Consider the following 23889-nt stretch of genomic DNA (forward strand, 5'->3'; position numbering starts at 1 on the left):
TCCAGAGAGAAGTTTTTAGATGGAAGAAGTTCTCAATCGTGTTTCAAAGGCAGCTGAAAGACTGAGAGAACAACAACTTAATCTTGAATTTAGTACAATGGCAATCATCGGTGACCCCCCTGAAAGCCATTTTGGTGAAGTGGTGTGGAGGGAAGCTGGACTGGAATGGGTTTAGGTGAGGAGCTGAGGAGAGGTAACTTGAATGGAGCAGAGAAGAATGGGAAATGGAGAGGACGGGGTGGGGGGTCCAAAGGAGGTCTGCATTTAATACACAACATTAGGGCATGATTGTATGCCAAGGTTGGCAAGGGATCACTACTGACTCGGGACTGCAGAACTCTGGGGTCAGAATCTGAAAGGACTTCTCAGCCCCAACTCTACTAAATCTTTAAAAAGTTCCTTACAACTTACAGCCCATTGACAAGTCCTTGAGACAGGCAGAGCAACCTTCCTTTAGGAACTTAATACTTTGCTAGAAGCAAAAGGCAATCTTAGCCTAATGTTAGCCCCACCTCCAAGATCTTGTAAATCTTCTTTAACATATAAAAATTCCTTTGGAAATTTCCTGTATCTCTACTACCCACCCCCACCCTGCCAAGATACATGTTTGCAATCATCCTCCAAGCATACGGCCCACTGATATACATCTGATGGGTCTCATGACTAAGGTTTCACCAGACAGTAGTAAGTGCCCTTTTCCTAACAACAGCTGACCCCTGGCTTCCAAATTCCTTCAAGACTTAAGCTCTCTTTATCTCCCTTGCAACTTGAAAGTATTTAACCGGCTACTCCTCACCAGTGCAGTTCTGCCCAAGGATCCTGTCCCCTGTGCTTTAATAAAACCATCCTTTTAGCACCAAAGACGCCTCAAGAATTGACTGTTGACTCTGAACCCCAACATTTTCACATCAAGTAAACTCTACCCCCAACATGGGGTTCGAACTCACGACCTGCAAGAATTGCAAGCTCTTGTGATTGAGCCAGCCAGACGCCGAGAAATTGGCAGGGTTTTTATTTGATGGACTTGCTATGCCTTATAATTTTTTCTATTTAAAATAATGGGAAGTAAGATCTCCTTAGAATTTCTTCTCTGAGAAAGTCCTGACAGTTCAGGCATAGACTATTAACAATCACTAATGGCATATGACTTCCCAGCTTCGCCTTAGTTTTCAGTTTTTAATTACTTACCTTGGAAATTACTTAACTTCATTTCTTCCAAAACTGGCAGTAGGATTGATGCTCCATAAAGTCGTACCATGGATAGTTTGCTTTCTTTGCCTCCTCCCTGCACAGAATTGAAGCTTTGCATAAGTGAGTTTGAGGCGTGTGTAGTGATGGAGTAATTGTAGTCAGAAAAACTAAATGGAAAAATGACTTGGGAAATTATCACTATAACCCCCAGCAGCAACAAATTGTTCAATTATTTTGTGGTTCTGAAAGGATATTAGGGGTTCTAAAGGAACGGGACAGCAGAGCAGAACCTGTTGTTCTACCTTCCTCCACGAACTTCCCTGATCTTTTGGGAAGGACCAAAGGGAGTTTGTGGTCCTGCTGGCCTGTGTGAATGAGGCCAAGAGGGCCACTATAGGTTAACCAGACCAGAGCGGGGAGTCAGAGAAGTGGCTTGGGCATGGTCCCCAAGGGAATTAGGAGGTCACTGACCTGGCCCGCCTAACTTTCCCAACTGTACCATGCAGCATTGGGCCTGTCCACCGTCCTGTTTCTCCTTTTCCCAACACCGCATTGGGCAGTCCCCCTAAGAGAACTGACGAGATACGGTCTGTTCAGCCAGCCCAGGGGTACAAGAGGCACTCTGGGCAGCCACACCACGTAGGGTCCATGGGGACGATTATGGTAGCCCCGACGCACAGAAGTGACGGCGGGAAAGGTGGCTTTGAAAAGGTTAGGTTTCCAGGTACCGGTATTTCCATCGCAGCCGGTGAGTTTACGTTTCAAATACCGGCTTAGGAGTTTCCACGCGAGTTCCACGGATCCTAACCAACGGTCAGGTCCGCGCGAGCCCCACCCCCACAAGGAGCGGCCTCTGTGCGCGGCCCAGCGGTACCACGCATGCCCGAGGGGGCGTGGCTCGGAGGGCGTGGCGAGTAGAGGAGGGAGAGAGGAGGTGGGAAGGGCGGGGCATGCTGAGCCCTGGAGTCTGGGCTGCACCCATGGCCAACCCCTCTCAGAGTGTCCGGTGTGCCGGCCTGCGAGAAATCCGGTTTCGGCAGCAAGAAGTGGTGCCATCCGCAATTCGTGAAGATGCTCTATCACGATTACAGCGCTACTCAGGCAGTCCGCTGGGCCGCGCTGTGTCTCTGGGGGTAGGGCTTGGGGGAGATCCGCGCTCCTCCGGGCGTCGGGGGACCGCCCCTGTACGCGGAGGGGCGGAGCAGAAGGAACGGTGAACCTCCGGGCATTCTGGGAGCTGTAGTCTTTCAGTTGCGCCCCCCACCCCAAGCCGGCTGCTTTCAGGGTTGCAGGACTGCAACTCCCAAGATGTGCTGGGGCGCTGGGTGCTCTTTGTGGTTCACTGTCTCCGGCTGAGATTTTGTGGCTCTCTTTCTTTACCCCATTCCCATTCAGTTGCTTTGTTGTCATTTCCTAGGAGCCGTTTGGTTGTTTCTATATCTTGCAGAGTTTTTAGGGAGTCTGCGCTCAGTGCGTCAGTCACTGTACAGTAAGAACAATAGTACCTAGTTGTAGCTCTCATGTTTGTCCTCTCCGATGGAGATGAGAAGAATCTTTGTGGCGCAGTTCTCATTCCCATGCAAATGGAGCCACTTACAAAGCTGGACATTTCATCTTGGGTCTCATTGATGTTATTCTTTTCATCTATTTTGAAATATACTTTGCTAATAACATGGACACTGACAGGCATTTTTACCTGGCATCTCTATGAAGGAGGTCTATGATCCCCATTTTACAGTTGTGGAAACTGAGGCTCAGAATGGTTAAGTAGCTGCCTAAACCTCACATAATTTCTCTGCACATTTTGAATCTTAACCTGGAGCTCTGCCTCCCTGGTGTATACACTTTGTGTGAAAGAAGATGATTGCAGAATTTTGGCAGAAGGAGCTGAAAGCAACTTAAATGATTTTAATTTGAATACAGCTTTGCGCAAGTTCTTTCTGTCTTACTTCAACCTCCTGAATGCCTGTAACTCTCAAATATGCATTGGGTGTTTCAGGAATTCACAATTTTTTTTTTTTAACAGTATTCAAATGGCCTTACACGGTGTGTTTTAAGGTGCAGGAGAATCAACGGCGATGTTATAATTTTTCAATTATCAAATTTAGGACCATCAGCCAACTTAGTACTTTGCAGCTGGACAGATCTGCAGTGCCTGATGCTGCTGGGCAGTGAGCTCTGGGAAAGGGAGAGATGTCCTATAGCGCTGGCAGCTGCTCCTCTGGTTGGGCACTGTCTTCAGTAACACTGGCCTATGGGTATGTGAGCTCCTGGATCTTCTATGGCTCTGGCTGGCTTCTTCTTCTTCTTCTTCTTCTTCTTCTTCTTCTTCTTCTTCTTCTTCTTTAATAGTTTTCTTTCTTTCTTTCTAAGATATTTATTTATTTATTTGATGGGAGAGTGAGACAGCGAGAGAGAGAACACAAGCAGGGGGAGTGGGAGAGGGAGAAGCAGGCTCTCTGCTGAGCAGGGAGCCTGATGCAGGGCTTGATTCTGGGGCCCCAGGATCATGACCTGAGCTGAAGGCACATGCTTAATGACTGAGCCACCCAGGTGCCCCTTGTTTTTTATTTTCATAAGGAAAGTGAAGTTTAGATATTTTGTTATTTATTTATTTATTTGACAGAGTGAGAGAGCTTGAAGGGAAAGGGAGAAGCAGACTCACTTGCTGAGCAGAGAGCCCGACCTAGGACTCGATCCCAGGATCCTGAAAAATGACCTGAGCAGATGCTTAACTGACCGTGCAACCTAGTTGTCCTGGCTTCTTATTTTTAATAACAGTTTAATAGTTTGAAAGTGATCATGTGGTAGATATGTGTTTTTTTTCACGTGTGTGTGTGTGAGAGAGAGAGAGACAGACAAACAAATAATGAGCCCAATAATTTCATATGAACCCATGGCTGTTCTCAACCAAGGACAGTGGTGGAAAAGCTGATTTATGTATAATCACCGCCTTCATACTTCATACAGAGAAGACTTGTCTCCTACTGGAACAGCTGTGGTGAGAATTCTTTGCTGTTTATATCTTGCTCGTCTGTGCCAATGTGCTATTTTAGGGCAGTGCTAATGGTTCAGATTGTAGACTTCCCTCACATACATTTCCAGTTTTCCCCTTGTTTGGGCTTAAAATGTAATAACATTATTATTTTAACTGGCATAAGTATCTTTGTTGATGAAGAAATTCTATTGCCAAATACTTGTCCTTTAAAAAAAAAAAAAGATCTTATTTATTTATTTGACAGAGAGCACAAGCAGGGGGAGGAGCAGAGAGAGAGGGAGAAGCAGTCTTCCCACTGAGCAGGGAGCCTGACGTGGGACTCCATCCCAGGACCTTGAGATCATGACCTGAGCTGAAGGCAGACGCCCAACTGACTGAGCACCCTGGCACTCTCAAACACTTGTCCTTATGAAAAGAAAAAGCAGGGTCTGAGAATCTTGATGCAGTGTCCTGCATTCTGCATGACCAAACAGGCTTTATATACTGAAGGATGGTCCTAGTCTGGCCCTTTCTGAAGACAAGGTCTCTCCCTTCTATTTTCTCTGGGACCTTACATCTTCCACTGTCACTGTTTCTCTTATAACTTCATCCTCTCTGTTCACAGAGTAACAGAAACCTTTTTCAATGAATTCAGGTCTCTCCATTCCCTCAAAACTAGCCAAAAAAAAAAATTTTTTTGTTGGGGAGGGGCAGGGGGGAGAGAGAATCTTAAGCAGGCTCCACACCCAGCTCAAAGCCTGATGCAGGGCTTGATCTCACAACCCTGAGATCATGACCCAAGTGAGCTGAAACCAAAGAATCAGATGCTTAACTGACTGAGCCACCCAGGTGCCCCGGCCACATTTTCTAAATTTTATTCTACCTATTATATTCCTTCTCGATGCACTTCCAAATTTAAAAAAAAAAAAACAACTTTCTATAGATTACTGCCAGTTTCAGAACAAAGATTACTTATAAAGGGGCAAAAATGGCTGGTTTGGAACAAGGATAAAGAGAAGTATTTTCTTTGTATTTTTTAGAGTTTTGCCAAATATTCAACTGTATTCTAAGAAAACAAAATTAAAATTGAAAAAAAAAAAAAGCAAAACTGACTCTTTACTGTCCATTCAGACCCAGTCCTTTAGAAGTGCCTCTCTTCCTCCTGCTCCCTCCATCCTGCACAGACCTCATAGCAGCACATGGCACCCTGGACTGACAAAACTCACCTGCCGATGTACCTGCCTGCCCAACTAGACCTTGAGTATCTGTGCTTACTAATTCTTCCCACCTGTGTCCAAAACATGGCCTAGCTCACTGAAGTCAGAGATGTGGTTATGGAGTCCGTCATTTCTATATCAAGGCCATGATCTAGAGAGAAAATGTAACCTCTCAATTCCCTCTTTGCAAGCATAGCTTTCATGGAGACTGGGACACCTTAGTACAAATGTTGGAAAGGAAATGATTTCCCCATCAGTCCCTGACCCAGTACAATCATCACAGAGACATGGGACAATGACCGTAGCTCAGAGTCTTAGACACCTTCCAGATGCGCTTAGAAGATGCACTTGATCCAAGTGGAGACAACTTCCTATCTACTGGAAACAAGTTTTCAATTCAGGAGAAAGAGAAAGGCCCTGCTGACCTGTATGTGACAAGATATTTCATGGATAGAAGTAGAACTACAGATGAGTTGAAGAGAGAGACATCCCAAGGACAAGAGCTCTATCAGCTCAGTCTGTCACCGTCCTCAGGAAGCTCAGGCTCATCTTTTCTCTCTCTCATTGAGTCCATCTACTGGTGTCTCTGTTACTGTTACTGACCTCTCTTCCCATATGCAACTTTCCCCAGTCCATGCCCTTCTTGTCTTAAAGGCCCCTTGGGCTTCTAAGACTCTTCTGCCTCATTGACCTCAGGTTTGTGCCTCAGAAAAGGTGTGTGGGAAAGTATTTTTTTAAAGATTTTTATTTATTCATTTGACAGACAAATCACAAGTAGGCAGAGAGGCAGGCAAAGAGAGAGGAGGAAGCAGGCTCCCCGCTGAGCAGAGAGCCTGATGTGGGGCTTGATCCCAGGACCCTGAGATCATGACCTGAGCTGAAGGCAGAGGCTTTAACCCACTGAGCTACCCAGGTGCCCTGGGAAAGTATTTTTGAGCAGAGATTTTTCAAATGGCCTCAGGACAAGCCAGGTTAACCCTGCTTCAGAGGGAGAGACTTGGAGCAGGTGACAGTGATCCTTCGAGCACGTTAGGCCTCAGGGTAAAGCCCAGAACTTGATATTGGAGCAGATCTCTGACACTGAATGAGCCCATTTAACTTTATGTATGAGGAAACTGAGCCCAGAGAGGTCAGGTGACTTGCCCATCCTCACACAGCCTGTATATGACCTTGTACCCAGGAGTAAAGTGCCCTTCACATTCCATTGGCCTGTGTGCTTGTCTTCTTCCACACATTTACCTGCTAAAATCAGATTGAGATGAAAACTGGCTACGTTCTGGGGTACAACAGTGGTTCTGAAAATGTGTTTCAGTTTAGAATCACTTGGAGAGCTTAAAATAATATTGACGTCTGGCTGCATACAAGATCAGTTAAATCACAACTTCTGGGCTGAGTTCCAGGTGACCGGGTACTGGAACCAAGGCAAATAGCTTGACTTGGCTATGCCTGGGAGTGAGGAAGGGTAGGAGAGGAAGTGGCTTGGAGGGTCCAGTCCCATTCTGGCATCCTGTAAGCCTATGATTCTGGTAGAGGGAAGCAGGGAGGCAGGGGGATTGCTTTGGCCTACTGGGATTTAGGACTGTTTTTAAGTGGGACCTGCATCTACCAGAGAATTTTGATGGTCTACAAATTATTTCTGCATCCAGAGGAATTGGACTAGTCCACCAGGCTCTCTCAATGCTGCCATTTAGAAAGAAACACCCTCACTGCTTGGGGACAGGGGAAGGGCTGAGTATGTGACAGAAAATTTCTCCTTGACCTCTGGAGAATATTCTGACAGTGTCTCTGAAGATGGAGACAAATGTCTTCTTTGGTTAAGAAGCCTTTAGATGATTTGAACATAGGTTTACAAGTACTTTTTTGGTAAGGTAGAAAACTGTAGTATTTATTTTTTTATTTTTTTTTTAAAGATTTTATTTATTTATTTGTCAGAGAGAGAGAGAGAGAGAGAGAGCGAGCACAGGCAGACAGAGTGGCAGGCAGAGGCAGAGAGAGAAGCAGTAATAGTTTTCTTTCTTTCTTTCTAAGATATTTATTTATTTATTTGATGGGAGAGTGAGACAGCGAGAGAGAGAACACAAGCAGGGGGAGTGGGAGAGGGAGAAGCAGGCTCTCTGCTGAGCAGGGAGCCTGATGCAGGGCTTGATTCTGGGGCCCCAGGATCATGACCTGAGCTGAAGGCACATGCTTAATGACTGAGCCACCCAGGTGCCCCTTGTTTTTTATTTTCATAAGGAAAGTGAAGTTTAGATATTTTGTTATTTATTTATTTATTTGACAGAGTGAGAGAGCTTGAAGGGAAAGGGAGAAGCAGACTCACTTGCTGAGCAGAGAGCCCGACCTAGGACTCGATCCCAGGATCCTGAAAAATGACCTGAGCAGATGCTTAACTGACCGTGCAACCTAGTTGTCCTGGCTTCTTATTTTTAATAACAGTTTAATAGTTTGAAAGTGATCATGTGGTAGATATGTGTTTTTTTTCACGTGTGTGTGTGTGAGAGAGAGAGAGACAGACAAACAAATAATGAGCCCAATAATTTCATATGAACCCATGGCTGTTCTCAACCAAGGACAGTGGTGGAAAAGCTGATTTATGTATAATCACCGCCTTCATACTTCATACAGAGAAGACTTGTCTCCTACTGGAACAGCTGTGGTGAGAATTCTTTGCTGTTTATATCTTGCTCGTCTGTGCCAATGTGCTATTTTAGGGCAGTGCTAATGGTTCAGATTGTAGACTTCCCTCACATACATTTCCAGTTTTCCCCTTGTTTGGGCTTAAAATGTAATAACATTATTATTTTAACTGGCATAAGTATCTTTGTTGATGAAGAAATTCTATTGCCAAATACTTGTCCTTTAAAAAAAAAAAAAGATCTTATTTATTTATTTGACAGAGAGCACAAGCAGGGGGAGGAGCAGAGAGAGAGGGAGAAGCAGTCTTCCCACTGAGCAGGGAGCCTGACGTGGGACTCCATCCCAGGACCTTGAGATCATGACCTGAGCTGAAGGCAGACGCCCAACTGACTGAGCACCCTGGCACTCTCAAACACTTGTCCTTATGAAAAGAAAAAGCAGGGTCTGAGAATCTTGATGCAGTGTCCTGCATTCTGCATGACCAAACAGGCTTTATATACTGAAGGATGGTCCTAGTCTGGCCCTTTCTGAAGACAAGGTCTCTCCCTTCTATTTTCTCTGGGACCTTACATCTTCCACTGTCACTGTTTCTCTTATAACTTCATCCTCTCTGTTCACAGAGTAACAGAAACCTTTTTCAATGAATTCAGGTCTCTCCATTCCCTCAAAACTAGCCAAAAAAAAAAATTTTTTTGTTGGGGAGGGGCAGGGGGGAGAGAGAATCTTAAGCAGGCTCCACACCCAGCTCAAAGCCTGATGCAGGGCTTGATCTCACAACCCTGAGATCATGACCCAAGTGAGCTGAAACCAAAGAATCAGATGCTTAACTGACTGAGCCACCCAGGTGCCCCGGCCACATTTTCTAAATTTTATTCTACCTATTATATTCCTTCTCGATGCACTTCCAAATTTAAAAAAAAAAAAACAACTTTCTATAGATTACTGCCAGTTTCAGAACAAAGATTACTTATAAAGGGGCAAAAATGGCTGGTTTGGAACAAGGATAAAGAGAAGTATTTTCTTTGTATTTTTTAGAGTTTTGCCAAATATTCAACTGTATTCTAAGAAAACAAAATTAAAATTGAAAAAAAAAAAAAGCAAAACTGACTCTTTACTGTCCATTCAGACCCAGTCCTTTAGAAGTGCCTCTCTTCCTCCTGCTCCCTCCATCCTGCACAGACCTCATAGCAGCACATGGCACCCTGGACTGACAAAACTCACCTGCCGATGTACCTGCCTGCCCAACTAGACCTTGAGTATCTGTGCTTACTAATTCTTCCCACCTGTGTCCAAAACATGGCCTAGCTCACTGAAGTCAGAGATGTGGTTATGGAGTCCGTCATTTCTATATCAAGGCCATGATCTAGAGAGAAAATGTAACCTCTCAATTCCCTCTTTGCAAGCATAGCTTTCATGGAGACTGGGACACCTTAGTACAAATGTTGGAAAGGAAATGATTTCCCCATCAGTCCCTGACCCAGTACAATCATCACAGAGACATGGGACAATGACCGTAGCTCAGAGTCTTAGACACCTTCCAGATGCGCTTAGAAGATGCACTTGATCCAAGTGGAGACAACTTCCTATCTACTGGAAACAAGTTTTCAATTCAGGAGAAAGAGAAAGGCCCTGCTGACCTGTATGTGACAAGATATTTCATGGATAGAAGTAGAACTACAGATGAGTTGAAGAGAGAGACATCCCAAGGACAAGAGCTCTATCAGCTCAGTCTGTCACCGTCCTCAGGAAGCTCAGGCTCATCTTTTCTCTCTCTCATTGAGTCCATCTACTGGTGTCTCTGTTACTGTTACTGACCTCTCTTCCCATATGCAACTTTCCCCAGTCCATGCCCTTCTTGTCTTAAAGGCCCCTTGGGCTTCTAAGACTCTTCTGCCTCATTGACCTCAGGTTTGTGCCTCAGAAAAGGTGTGTGGGAAAGTATTTTTTTAAAGATTTTTATTTATTCATTTGACAGACAAATCACAAGTAGGCAGAGAGGCAGGCAAAGAGAGAGGAGGAAGCAGGCTCCCCGCTGAGCAGAGAGCCTGATGTGGGGCTTGATCCCAGGACCCTGAGATCATGACCTGAGCTGAAGGCAGAGGCTTTAACCCACTGAGCTACCCAGGTGCCCTGGGAAAGTATTTTTGAGCAGAGATTTTTCAAATGGCCTCAGGACAAGCCAGGTTAACCCTGCTTCAGAGGGAGAGACTTGGAGCAGGTGACAGTGATCCTTCGAGCACGTTAGGCCTCAGGGTAAAGCCCAGAACTTGATATTGGAGCAGATCTCTGACACTGAATGAGCCCATTTAACTTTATGTATGAGGAAACTGAGCCCAGAGAGGTCAGGTGACTTGCCCATCCTCACACAGCCTGTATATGACCTTGTACCCAGGAGTAAAGTGCCCTTCACATTCCATTGGCCTGTGTGCTTGTCTTCTTCCACACATTTACCTGCTAAAATCAGATTGAGATGAAAACTGGCTACGTTCTGGGGTACAACAGTGGTTCTGAAAATGTGTTTCAGTTTAGAATCACTTGGAGAGCTTAAAATAATATTGACGTCTGGCTGCATACAAGATCAGTTAAATCACAACTTCTGGGCTGAGTTCCAGGTGACCGGGTACTGGAACCAAGGCAAATAGCTTGACTTGGCTATGCCTGGGAGTGAGGAAGGGTAGGAGAGGAAGTGGCTTGGAGGGTCCAGTCCCATTCTGGCATCCTGTAAGCCTATGATTCTGGTAGAGGGAAGCAGGGAGGCAGGGGGATTGCTTTGGCCTACTGGGATTTAGGACTGTTTTTAAGTGGGACCTGCATCTACCAGAGAATTTTGATGGTCTACAAATTATTTCTGCATCCAGAGGAATTGGACTAGTCCACCAGGCTCTCTCAATGCTGCCATTTAGAAAGAAACACCCTCACTGCTTGGGGACAGGGGAAGGGCTGAGTATGTGACAGAAAATTTCTCCTTGACCTCTGGAGAATATTCTGACAGTGTCTCTGAAGATGGAGACAAATGTCTTCTTTGGTTAAGAAGCCTTTAGATGATTTGAACATAGGTTTACAAGTACTTTTTTGGTAAGGTAGAAAACTGTAGTATTTATTTTTTTATTTTTTTTTTAAAGATTTTATTTATTTATTTGTCAGAGAGAGAGAGAGAGAGAGAGAGCGAGCACAGGCAGACAGAGTGGCAGGCAGAGGCAGAGAGAGAAGCAGGCTCCCCACAGAACAAGGAGCCCGATGTGGGACTCGATCCCAGGACGCTGGGATCATGACCTGAGCCGAAGGCAGCTGCTTAACCAACTGAGCCACCCAGGCGTCCCGAAAACTGTAGTATTTAAAAATTAAGAGCCAATTTTATGATTTTAGAACCAAATATACTTAGATTGATAAATTGTTAAATGCAGACACTGGTAAGAGTAAAAGCTAAGGGATAAGAGGCTTTAACAGTCATTTCTATTTTTGTGAATTTTACATTCAGTATAGTCTAAAACTGGAGCCTATCTGTTGTGCCCAAGTTTTTGCGTCCAAGAGACCACCAAGGAGCCAAGCACTGATGCAATCACATGAGGGTTTATTTGACAAGCTTAAGCCTGGGCCCAAGTATACCCAACACAGCGGAGTAGGGACTTGGACCCTGAGCCAGATTACAGTCAGGGTTTTTAAAAGCAGAGTAGGGGTGTGCTCAGCGGTGGGTGAGGACAAAGGGGGTTATTCAGAAGGACTATCAGGGTAAAGAAGACTGTCAGGATATTGAAAGCCTGGCTACTATCAAGCCAAGGCCGTTTTTCCCTTTAATGAGGCACTAGCATGAAGACAATTGGGAGTTTCCTGGTGGAATGTCACATTCTTGCTATCAAGCATCCTTGTTAGTGAGATTTGGGTTTAGAAGAAATTTAACTTTATTTACTTTTCCTTCTACCTCAGCCTCCTTCAGTTTTGTTTATGGAGGGGAGGGTGACATTAGGGCTTAAGGAACTGAGTTATTTGTCTCTGGAAATTGGGCTAGACTCGAGGTGGGTACAGCCTTGTTTTTCTTGGCCTCCACACTATCTACCTCTATATATTTCGATGTATCTCTATGTGGCTTTGAAATGTGTCACTATATGGTAGGTGCCAATTCTCCTGCCTCACCCATATTTTCTTCCCTTTGGAGAAGTTGTCACACTTGTTCATACTAGTGTAAGTAAAGAGATAATGTTTGGAGTGGGCTAGGGCCTCTGTAATGTGGCCAAAGAAGAGAGGGAGTTGGCTAAGAGGGTGGATCCCTGGCTCTCTGGGCTTCTGCTTGGACACCCGGGAAACCCTTATTCATTCTTGACCAAGTAACAGGGCACCTGGAGGAGTGGGGTGAAACCGCTCTAGCCAGCCAGAGGTCCTCCATGCAGTTCTCTCAGCTCACATCATAGCTGTGGATTACCCTCAAAGATCTTCAAAGTTCTGGGTTCTTCTGATTTTTTTTTAGTTTTCCTGGGAGTCTTGCTAGGGATGTCACAAACTAAATCTACCGTAAGAATTTGTAGAGTGATTATATATTTCCATGTCTGCCATGATCATCTACCCTCTCAGTCCCTGAGATAGCTCTTTGCTCTTGGTGAGAAAATATGTTAAGGAATGGTTATATATTATTTTACAATGTACAACTTTATATAGTGATTATTTTATAGTTATGTTATTAATCTCACTTTATAGAGCAATTATGTACATATATATTTTTGACAGAGAGAGCGAGAGCACATGAGTGCTTCCTGGGGGTGGGAAGGAAGGGGCAGAAAGAGAGAAAGAGAGACAATCTGGGTGGGGCTGGATCCCATGATCCTGGGATCATGACCTGAGTCAAAATCAAGAGTGGCATGCTTAAACTGACTTAGCCAGCCTCCCACCCCAATTAACATATAATAATATAATATTATATTATAATATTACAGACTTCGCTGCAGGCTTCCTGCAAGGTCAGCTTCCATCCCCAGGGCAGCTTCACCCAGGGATGGGGCCTTTCCTGGGGCTGCTGAATCCAATGGTCCAGTGTGGTGCGACAGTGGCCCAGTTGCAACAACTGTCAGCTGTGATGGCTACAGGAGTCAACCTTCCATAGGCTGCACCACAGATTAACTTCACCCTCTGATCAATCCTGCTTCCTCCCTGCCCTGCCACAGAGGTCGAGAGCTAATCCATATCCTGCTTGCCAAAAATCAATCTCAAAATCTGCTTCCAGAGAAACTAACTTGAGACAGCTGAGAGTGGGAAGGAAGGCAATTTGGAGGGATTTTGAAGCTAGATTGCGTCCCATCTGGCTGGCAATGAGAACCCCTTCATGGACTAGGTGGAACAACCATGGCCCAGATACAGCTGGCAGTCTAAGCATTAACGCTGTCACAGGCAACGGGATAGTAATGGCTATCATCATTAACCCCAAGCTCCAGAAGGCGGTTCAAGTCAGCTCTTCCCAAAGGGGCATCTCCCACTCCTCCTGATCACCTCTCTGGTCCTACCCCCCATTCACATGCATATTCCAGGGTGGCCGCTACAATCCTGGTTTGTTTGTTTGTCTTCCTTGTAGTTAGGTACACATCAGATGCCTAATAAGTGCTGAGGCTGTTGAGTGGGCAGATGCATGAGTGACCCTATGGACCTGGCCATGCGCAGTGAGTTCCCCTGCCCCACCCAGCTTTCTATTTGTTCTTCCTCATTAAATCTGCACAGCCACTCTGTACAGTAGATTCTATGAGTGTCCATCTCTCCTGTCTGCAGGCAGACAGTAAAGGCTTCAGGGTTAAGAATGTTGCCCAGGTCACAAGTGGTGGAGCTGAGATTTGGACCCAAATCATAAGAGTCTAGATCAGGGAGAGACAGGTCTGGGGCAGCTTATAGCAGAAGGAAATCCTGCCTCAGCCCCTTCCTGAGAGCCCAGCTGCTCACTGCATCCATCAAGTCGACTACTCTGTCAACAGATTGGGAGGGAAGTCCATGAGGTCGGAATTCCCTTTTAGCTGGTTCTACCTGGTAACAAGCCAGGGGCAGGGAGGCCCTGGGGCTGCAGCTGGCTCTGTCTCTATTTTTGGAGCTAGAGATGGAATTCCTACTACAGCTAGTATTTGAGCTGACTCCATCTCAGGACCTGACACATATATGCTGAAGAAGATGCTAGCACTTGTTCCAGTTCTAGAGAGCCTGATGGAGGTGACACTAGCTCTGACACTTGGGAGTCATGGTAGAAACAGGTCTTGAGCTGCCTCTGGCTCCACAGTAGGCCCTGTTTCTGGCTCTACATCTGGAAGGAGCCCCAGAACTGGTGCTGGAGCAGAATAAAGAGAAAGGTTTACCTACATAACTGACTTTCTATGTGCCCTTCCCCAAACAGGAATGATCCTACTCCCTTGAAAGGAATACTCACCCCGTGAACCCCACCCCAGGTGGCCTCTCCAGTTCACAACCCCCTTTACCCTGTGACTCTGCCTCAGTGGGCTCTAGAGGTTCAATAAAAGGAGCATGGTTCTTCATGCAAATTGACATGCACAGGGGCCACCTTTAGCCTGAAACATGGATGGTACAGAGACTGCTAGATATCCTGCAAATTCTGGTCAGGCCAGGTACTCAAGATGGGAGTGAGGGCACTGAAGAAAGTCATGTGTAGGGCGGAGTCAGAGGTCTGGCCTGGCACTCCTCACTAGGCTCTTTTAGCACATTTTTACCAGTATGGGTCCCAGAGGACAGAGTCAGCACACTTCCAACCCCTCTGAGGCTCTCCTTGTGATGGAAGTCTTGGTCACTCATCAGACCTGACAGAGAACCTGTGGACATCTGGTCTTTCCAGTGACATTCTTCTCCCCATGGCCATGGAAGAACCTACCCCATCCTCCATGCAAACAGACAACAAGACAAAATTTTGAGGCAGATTTGTGAGCAGATCACTCACCATACCTCTGTTCTGGGCCCCAATTGTGGAGGCTAGGTGATGGAGAAGGGCAGCCAGAGCAAGATGGAACTACGGAAGAGATGGGTCTCTCAGGAACCAATTCATCCCACCCTGCACTGTGCTTCCTGGGGTGGGGAGTTGGAACTACATTCATAGCTCCTTTTAATTCATTTTCTCATGCAGAGAAAGGCCCCAGACTTCAGCCCTCCCATGGAAATCAATGAGATTTGATCCATGAGATCCAGGGTTCTGCCAGTCCCTCCCCAACTAGAACTCCTATACTCTCCCATCCTTCTCTGTGGAGACAGGGGATCCCCTCCTGTTTTATTTGGTCCTGTCACCCATCACTGTGGTCAGAATATGAAAGGATTCACCCATATCTAAGGAAGCCTCAAGGGTGTCACATCTAATGTATTGCGGATATGACTACTTATAATGCCTAGAGTAATTGTCTGACTCAGACTTTAACTGAGTCCCAGGGATTGTGTTGAATTATCTGTGTCTAGGAAAGTGTCTTCATGTATTAAGTGCTGATTGCCACCTTTGTATGAAAAATTAACACGTGATGCTATAGTGATTATGTTGTGCGTTATATCCCCAGTACTGATTTAACTTACAACTGGAAATTTGTACCTTTTGACTATCTTCCTCTAATTCCTCCTCCTCTAGGTGTGGTTATTACTTTTTAATTATGTGTTGAGTTTGGGGATATCTCACCATATCTTTTAATACTTAGTGCCTCAGAAGATCTAAAATCTAGCACTGACTATATTCTGTGTTGTCCTCTTGGGAAGAAGACCTGAGTTACCAGCATGGGTATCTCACTTAGATTTTACATATATGTATATAGTGTGTTGTTCATATTACTTGCTTTGATGATAACCAAAAACAACCCCCCCCCCCAAGTTTTGAGTCATTGTATCCTACAGAGAAATTCCTCTCTGTGGACTATATGCTTCCTGTGACCTGGCTGGGTTGAAAAGCTGAATTACAAGTAGTTTCATCTTTTCTAGAGAAAAAACTTTTAGGTGCACAGACCATACCTTTTCATATATTCTCCTTGTGGAAGTGAATCAGTTGGGAAAGTATTTGGTGGCATATAAAGAAAACTCAACTAGGGCAGATGGTCCAAAATAGGTTAATTTTTTATCACTCAGTAGGGTGTTCAGGAGAGGCAGTCTGTGGCTGCTGTAGTAACTAAAAGACCATGCTCTTCTTTTCCTTCAGTCAGCCCATTCTTACAATGCGATTAACATCTTCATATTTGCATCTCATGGTTACAAGATGGCTGCTGCATCATCAGCCTCAAAACTGTGTTCCAAGAAGGGAAAAGTGAAGGTAAAAAAATTTCCAACTCAGTCTGCTCTTTTTAATTAGGAAAACAGTGGTGTTCTGAAAGCTCCACCCATAAGCCCATATATTTATCTCTTAGCCCAGAACTGTGTCATATGGCCAGCTCTAGCTGAGAAGAAACTTGAGAAATTTGGGCACAGTGCTACCCTGAATAAAAATTTGGGTTGGTTAGTAAGGAGCATTATGAGAATGGATACTTTATGGGCAACATGTTGTGTTTGCCATGGTATCCTTGCTAAAATGGTGATCATTGGATCTAAAAATTTTGTACATAGTTCTGGCCCCTTTAGAGATGGTATAAGGAAAAAGGAGAAGATCTAGACAAGGACAACTTAAATCATGGAAAGGGAAAGGGAATTGTCTGCTGTAACCTGCAAAGGACATTGGATTTGGAGTTAGAAGTTCTAACCTTCTGATCTTATTCTTTAACTTACAATCTGTGTGATATTGGTTGCGTCCACCTCTCTTAGCCTTTTTTCCTTGATGGTAAATTGGGCACAGAGTGTTAGAGACAGAGAAATAGATATTGGGTAAGCAACTGTGAAATGTTACTGGTGGTTGTATCTTGCATAGAAAAACAAGATATCTTCATGGCATATTTTCATGTAATCTCCTTTGAAGGGTGGTTGAATATGATTTACCAGGAGTTTCTATTTCCCAAAGGGGAGTGACATTCAACTATTTAGAGTGTGTGCCTTAGGTAATATGGGGGAAGAAAGATGATATTTCCAGCAGTTTTCTCTCCCATGAACAATAAATACACATCTACTTGGAGGAACTACTTCATGTAACTTGTTAGAACATAAACTGTAACCAGCTATCATATCTCCTATGAATCTGGTAATGATGCATTTGAAACTCTTTCTCATGTATTGTTGGTGTTCCTCAAAAATTTCATGATTTTAGTGACCTACTTATGTTTAGGGATGAAACTCTAGATGGATCAGTATCAGTAATGGGAATGTAATCCCTCAGCTCAGGGAAGAATTCTAATTTTGGTGGTTTAGTCAGTCATTCACGAAATATCTACTGAGTGCCTACTATATGTCAGCCACTGTTCTAGATGTGGTTAGTCAGTGTGAATAAGAGAAAGAAGGTCCCCACCTTCATAAAGCTTATATTCTACTGAAGGATACAGCAGATGTATAAACAGGTGAGCTAGATGGTCCTTCCTTTTGGATGTTCAGAAACTTGTTTCCTGGATGGAATTAATGACATATTTTTCAATTTCTCAAAAATGCAAATATCTGAACTTTACTTTTTTATTTGATTAACAGATTCAACACTTTGCCACACACTGCTAAACACGGATATGTATCTGCTTAGAGTTATATAGAGATAAATTGGGTACTTTATAGTCACCCTTGGGTGGAATATTACACGTATTGCTTTCTAATAATGTTTGAAAGTGGACAAGTGTGTGTATTTAGGAGACCAGCTAGAGCTGGAATTACTCGTAGGGGTGACAGTGGAGAGTAAACACTACTGAAGGTCAAGTAAAGATTGGCCCTGGGTCTTGAAGAACCAGTATGACCTGAATGGCCAGCGTGGCAGACAGTAGGTAGAGGGGAGGGAGAATATTCCAGAAGGGCAAATCCTGGAAAGAAGATCCAGTGTCAAGAACAAACAAGAGATTTCAGGGGACCAATGGGAATTCACTTAGGATGGAATGTGAATAATAGCAGAATAAGAGATATTGCCCGGTAAGGTCAGTGTGTGGGGGCCTAGAACGGGAATTTGCCCATTATTCCCACTAAATAGTGGATCCTTCAAGATTCTTAATCAGCGGCTATCCTTTAGCAGGTGGAATACACTAGTGCCTCGATGAGACAGCCGATTCCGACTCCTACTCAGCAGTCTCTCCAACCCTAACGCCCACCCCAACTACAGTTTTCCTTAGGGATGAGGTGGTCACCGTGTTCCGAGCAAAGGTAGTGTTTAATGGGCCCTCAGACACTTGGCTGGGTGGGTTTGGAGGGAAACCAGGTCCCCCCGCCTCGACCTTCCTTGAGGACCCCATCGAGACTCTCCTCCCGCTTCCTAGAGAAGCGGCGTAAGGATGCGCGAGCCGAGAGGCGAGGAGCCGCTGGTGACGCACTACCGGCCGCGCCACTGCTTTTCCGGCTTGGGGGAGGGGAAGCCCGTGCCCTGGGCCTGCGCGCACCTGTGGGACCATAGTCGCCACCCTGCGGGGAGCCCCCGGACCTCACGGTGAGCGGGCGGGGCCTCAGGGAGGGGAAAGGAGTGGCTCCAGGCGCCTTCGGCTGGGACGGCTGGCGGGAGGCTTCTCTACGAAGCCTGCCCCGGCCCCGCGCTCCCTCGGATTGCTGTCTGCGCGTGCGGCCCAGAACTCCCAGCGGCTGCCGCATAGGGCCCGGCACAGAGCTGGCGTCTAAGAAGATGGTGGCGGGAATGAACGAATGAGTGATGACTGAGTGATGGATAGATGACCAAGAGCTAGGACCCGTGTTCGGAAACGAAGTCCCCGGGGTTCAGATACATATCCGTGTTTAGCAGTGTGTGGCAAAGTGTTGAATCTGTTAATCAAATCAAATCGGTTTGGATACCACCTGCTCCCCCGCCCTTAGTCCTGCTGCTCAGAAACTTTTTTAGGGACCGTCGTACTAGGACCCGGCAGTAGTGTAGAGTGCACTAGGTGGCGAGTCTCGAGTCTCTTGAGTTATGTAATTCCTGAGGACACAGAGGCTGTTGCTTCATTTCTAAAGTTGGACTGTCTAGTAGTCTTTGCCTGCCTTTCTTTACAAAGTTCAGTTGACAGCATGTCTGGGATAGCACGTATGGAAACGTGATTGTTTTGCAACGGAATTTTACTATGCGAAACTTGCCAAATAGTACTCAGAGCTCGGGGGCAGGGCTACAGAATGAATGACGTTGGAGCCTGCCAAATGGGAAGATGCTTCCAGTCTAGCAATGGAAGAAGATAGATATGTATGTAAGAAGATTTTTGTGATAATTTAAACCTAGTGCAAAAGAGCCCTGTTCGAAGCAGTTGGGCTCATCTATTTAACCCGCACAACTATTATCTGTAGTTTTTAATGAGGATATTGAGGTACGGAGAGAAAAGATGACTGTCTAAGGAGGCATGGCCACTTAGTGACCCAAGGCTGCAGAAGAGAGAGATCTAGTGTGCTGCTGCGGCCTGGGTGAGTATGTACTTTTGGCCAACCCACAAACCCAAGAAGGGCTTCAGAGAGGAGTACGGTTTTTTTTTTTTTTTTAAGATTTTATTTGTTTATTTGACAGAGATCACAAGTAGACAGAGAGGCAGGCAGAGAGAGAGAGAGAGAGAGAGAGAGAGAGAGGGAAGCAGGCTCCCTGCTGAGCAGAGAGCCCAATGCGGGACTCGATCCCAGGACCCTGAGATCATGACCTGAGCCGAAGGCAGCGGCTTAACCCACTGAGCCACCCAGGTGCCCTATTTCTTTAATTATAAAAGTAATACATGTTTATTTTTAGGGAAAGTGAAATATATAGACAGGTATAAAGGACAAAGGAAAGTAACCCATTAAATGTTCTAGTCATCAATATGTTAACATTTTGGTGGATTTCTTCTGTTCTTTGTGTCTTGTATATATCCATGTATTATTATTTTTTTTAAAGATTTTATTTATTTGGTAGACAGAGATCACAAGTAGGCGGAGAAGCAGGCAGAGAGCGAGGAGGAAGCAGGCTCCCAGTGGAGCAGAGAACCCTATGTGGGGCTTGATCCCAGGACCTTGGGATCATGACCTGAGCCGAAGGCAGAGGTTTTAACCCACTGAGCCTCCCAGGCACCCCAATATATCCACGTATTAATAATAGTTCCTGTTTATTGAATGTTTGCTTAGTGCTGATGTGTGTATGCATATTTTTTATTTTAGTGTTTTATATTGTTTTAACAATCTGTATTTTCTCATCGATATTCTTTGAAAGCATTTTTTTTTTAAAGCTAAGGAACTCTAAGAGAAGGAAAAGGTGTAATTCATTCATTAAAAGGGTGTTTAAAGAAGCAAATCCTCCCACAAAACTACCTCTTGTATTAAGGATGTAAAAGATCTCAATATATACATTCATCCTGTTGCCTCACACTGCAAGGCTGAGGGTTAGTTGTGCAGCTCACCAAAATGATCTTTTTAAGGTCTGTTTTTCCAGAGTATAGCTCTTATATTAACAACCATTACGTCTACATATTAAGACAGATTGTTCCAATTAGTCATTGAGGTCCAAGTTTTTGAGGGCTGTTAATATGTACACGAGCCATCACTGTTGCAGAGTTAAAAGGTGTGCCTTTGGGAACTTTAGATTATTAGTTTCATTCACGAACTAAGGCAGCAGCCCTGAGAATTATGTGCTTCATTTCTCTGCACATTCATTGACTAGAAGGTCCTCCAGTGCCCATACACAAAAGTTTTGTGAAGATTCCAGATCCTCCTCTCTGCTCCAGCCTCCTCCCGTCCCAGAGCAGTAATCATTGAGAATCAGTCTTCTTCTGTAAGCATTGAGAATCAGACATTTTGATAGCACTGGAAATTTTGCCAACAAGGCATACAAGTCCCTTGACTTCATGATACCTAGGAGACCAAGAGAGTGAGTCTCAACTAGAATTTACATCAAAATCAAGCAGGCATTTAAATAATTTTTCCAAAATCAAATTTACATAATTTTCACTTATTCCTTTTTATTTATGATTCCGGTATTGTTAGTATTCAGTATTATATTTGTTTCAGGTGTACGATATAGTGATTCAGCAATTCTCTACATGATTCAGTGATCATCGCAAGTGTACACTATAATTCCCCTCACCTCTTTTACTCATTCCCCCCATCCCCTCCCCTCTGGTAACCATCAGTTCTCTGTAGTTAAGAGTCTGTTTCTTGCTTTAGCTCTTTTTTTTTCTCTCTCTCTCTCTCTCTCTTTTTTTTTTTTTGCTTGTTCTTTTTTCTTAATCCCACATTGATTTCTTAAATCCCACATCTGAGTGAAATCATACGGTGTTTGTCTTTCCCTGACTTATTTCACTTAACATTATACTTTCTAGCTCCATCCATGTTTTTGAAATGGCAAGGTTTCATTCTTTTTTATGGCTGAATAATATTTCATTGTGTGTATATATCACATCTACTTTATCCATTCATCTGTTGCTGAACACAGGCTGTTTCCACAATTTGTTTATTGTAAATAATGCTGCAGTAAACAGGGGTGCATGTATCCCTTTGAATTAGTGTTTTTGTATTTTTGGGTAAATACACAGTAATGTGATTATTGGATGGTAAGGTAGTTCTATTTTTAACATTTTGAGGAACCTCCACATTGTTTTCTACAGTGACTGCATTAGTTGGCATTCCCATCAACAGTGCACAAGTGTTCCTTTTCCTCCACATAGTCTTCAACATTTGTGTCTTGTGTTTTTGATTTTTGATTTTGTATTCTCCTGCTTTAACATACTGTATTTTCTAATGAATATTTTTTGAAAACATGATTTTTAATAGTTACAAAAGCTATCATATTGCTGTGCTATCAATATTTATTTGCTTGTTTTACAATTATAGTAACAGTGTGATCTTTGTACATACATTTCTGTGTTCATCTCTGATCGTATTTTTTCACTTAAAAAAAAAAATCTGATTACAGAGGCTGTTTATTCCTACAGGAATACTTTGAAACATTACACAAAGATAGGCCCTAACATAAAAGGTTGCCATAATCCTTTTCTTCAGAGATGGTCATGGTCAACAATTTGAAATGTATTCTTGAGATTAGAATTAGTTTTTAAAAAAGAAAGCATAAAAAAAAAAAGAAAGCATGCTTTAACATACATATATATGATGTACTTGAAGTCCTCCATTTTCTTTTCATTTACATAGAGATAAGTATTTTTCCAAATGATCACATATTTTCATTTTAGTTATCTTAATGTATATATATAATTATATATATATATATATATATACACATATATATATGTATATATATATATAATTTCCACCAAGAGGAAGTACCATAATTTCCTAAGCCTCAGTGTCCACTGGTAGGATTTCCAGCAACATTGCAGGGTAATTTTTTTATAGGTAACAAAGAAGTTCAGCTTTTTTCTTCTGTGGGAAATTACTTTTTCTTTTTCTTTCTTTCTTTCTTTCTTTCTTTCTTTCTTTCTTTCTTTCTTTCTTTTTTTTTTTTTAAGTAGTCTCCACATTCAGCATGGAGCCCAGTCTGCGGTTTGTAGTCAGGGTCTTGAGATCAAGATTCAAGCTGAGATCAGAAGTCAGACACTTAACTGACTGAGCCACCCAGATACTCTGGGAAGTTGCTTCTTTATGAAAAAGTTCTAATAGTAGAATTACTAGATCAAAGAATATAGGCATTTTATAGGCATCCTGATGATTTTGAGAATCTTCTGAGATACATATAGGTGTTGTATATAGTTAGTATTCTTTTCTGAGTTCCTATACTTACAAAATGGTGATCCCAGGATTCCAACTGCAACTCAACCTACAATTTTAAAACCTGATGTATATTGCCAAATTATCTCTAGAAGGATGGTACTAGTTTACATTCCCATTGCTTGTGTATGAGAAGCTGTCTTTCCCCATACCTTTGTCAGTGTTGACTTTTAACACTTAAAAGAAAATTTCTAATTTGATATAAAAATAGATTCTTTATTCTTTCGGTTTCCATTTCTTTGATTGCCACCAAGATGGAACTTTGTTTTGATGTTTATTGGCCTTTTGTAATTTTGCTGTATACATTGTATATCTCATTGTTTTATGAGTTTTTCTTTTTTCCTTACTCTTCATTCTATTTTTCAAAGATCTTATTTATTTATTTATTTATTTATTTATTTATTTGAGAGAGAGAGTGAGTGAGTACACAAGCAGGTGGAGCAGCAGGCAGAGAAAGAGGGAGAAACAGACTCCCCACTGAGCAGGGAGCCTGACGTGGGGCTCCATCCCAGGACTCTGGCATCACGACCTGAGCCAAAGGCAGACAGTTAACTGATTAAGCCACCCAGGTGCCCCTTTCCTTACTCTTTATTTTTTTTTTAATTTTATTTTTTTTAAAGATTTTTATTTATTTGACAGAGTAGGCAGAGAGGCAGGCAGAGAGAGGAAGAAGCAGGCCCCCGGCTAAGCAGAGAGCCCTATGCGGGGCTCGATCCCAGAACCCTGGGATCATGACCCGAGCCGAAGGCAGAGGCCCTAACCCACTGAGCCACCCAGGTGCCCCTCCTTACTCTTTAATAAGAAGTCTTTTATCCATTAGATGCATCTACTTACTCCTTGATGTATAAATCAAAAATACTTTTCCTAGATTGTCTGTCATTTAATTTTATTTGTATTTTGGATAGAGAGATTGTTGTCTTTCTGTGACCAGACTTACCCAGTTTTGTCCTTTGTGGTTTGTGTTTTTTTGCATGTTGCTTAGAAAAGCCTATCCTATCCCTAAAGTCAATTATTTCTTAGTATTTTATTTTGTGGTTTCATTTTTTATATTTAAACCTTTAACTAGTTTAGATTTATTTTGGTATGTGGTGTGAGGTAGGAATCTCACTAAGTGTTTTTCTCCAGGTAGTTAAGCAACAGTTCCAACATAATTTATAAATA

The 23889-nt window shown here is 43.5% G+C and overlaps 1 pseudogene across 1 annotated transcript in view; it reads left to right on the plus strand.

Moving 5' to 3' along the window:
• Positions 1 to 18911: 18911 nt before the first annotated feature.
• Positions 18912 to 23889, plus strand: part of LOC111143752 — a 73477-nt pseudogene continuing 68499 nt past the window's right edge. Inside the window, exon 1 of the transcript XR_002640341.1 lies at positions 18912 to 19241. The product of XR_002640341.1 is annotated as a zinc finger protein 850-like (transcript). The remainder of the gene's footprint in view (positions 19242 to 23889) is intronic.

The sequence above is a fragment of the Enhydra lutris genome, unplaced genomic scaffold, assembly GCF_002288905.1.
Source record: "Enhydra lutris kenyoni isolate GAN:26980312 unplaced genomic scaffold, ASM228890v2 scaffoldscaffold10, whole genome shotgun sequence".
Classification (NCBI taxonomy): domain Eukaryota; kingdom Metazoa; phylum Chordata; class Mammalia; order Carnivora; family Mustelidae; genus Enhydra; species Enhydra lutris.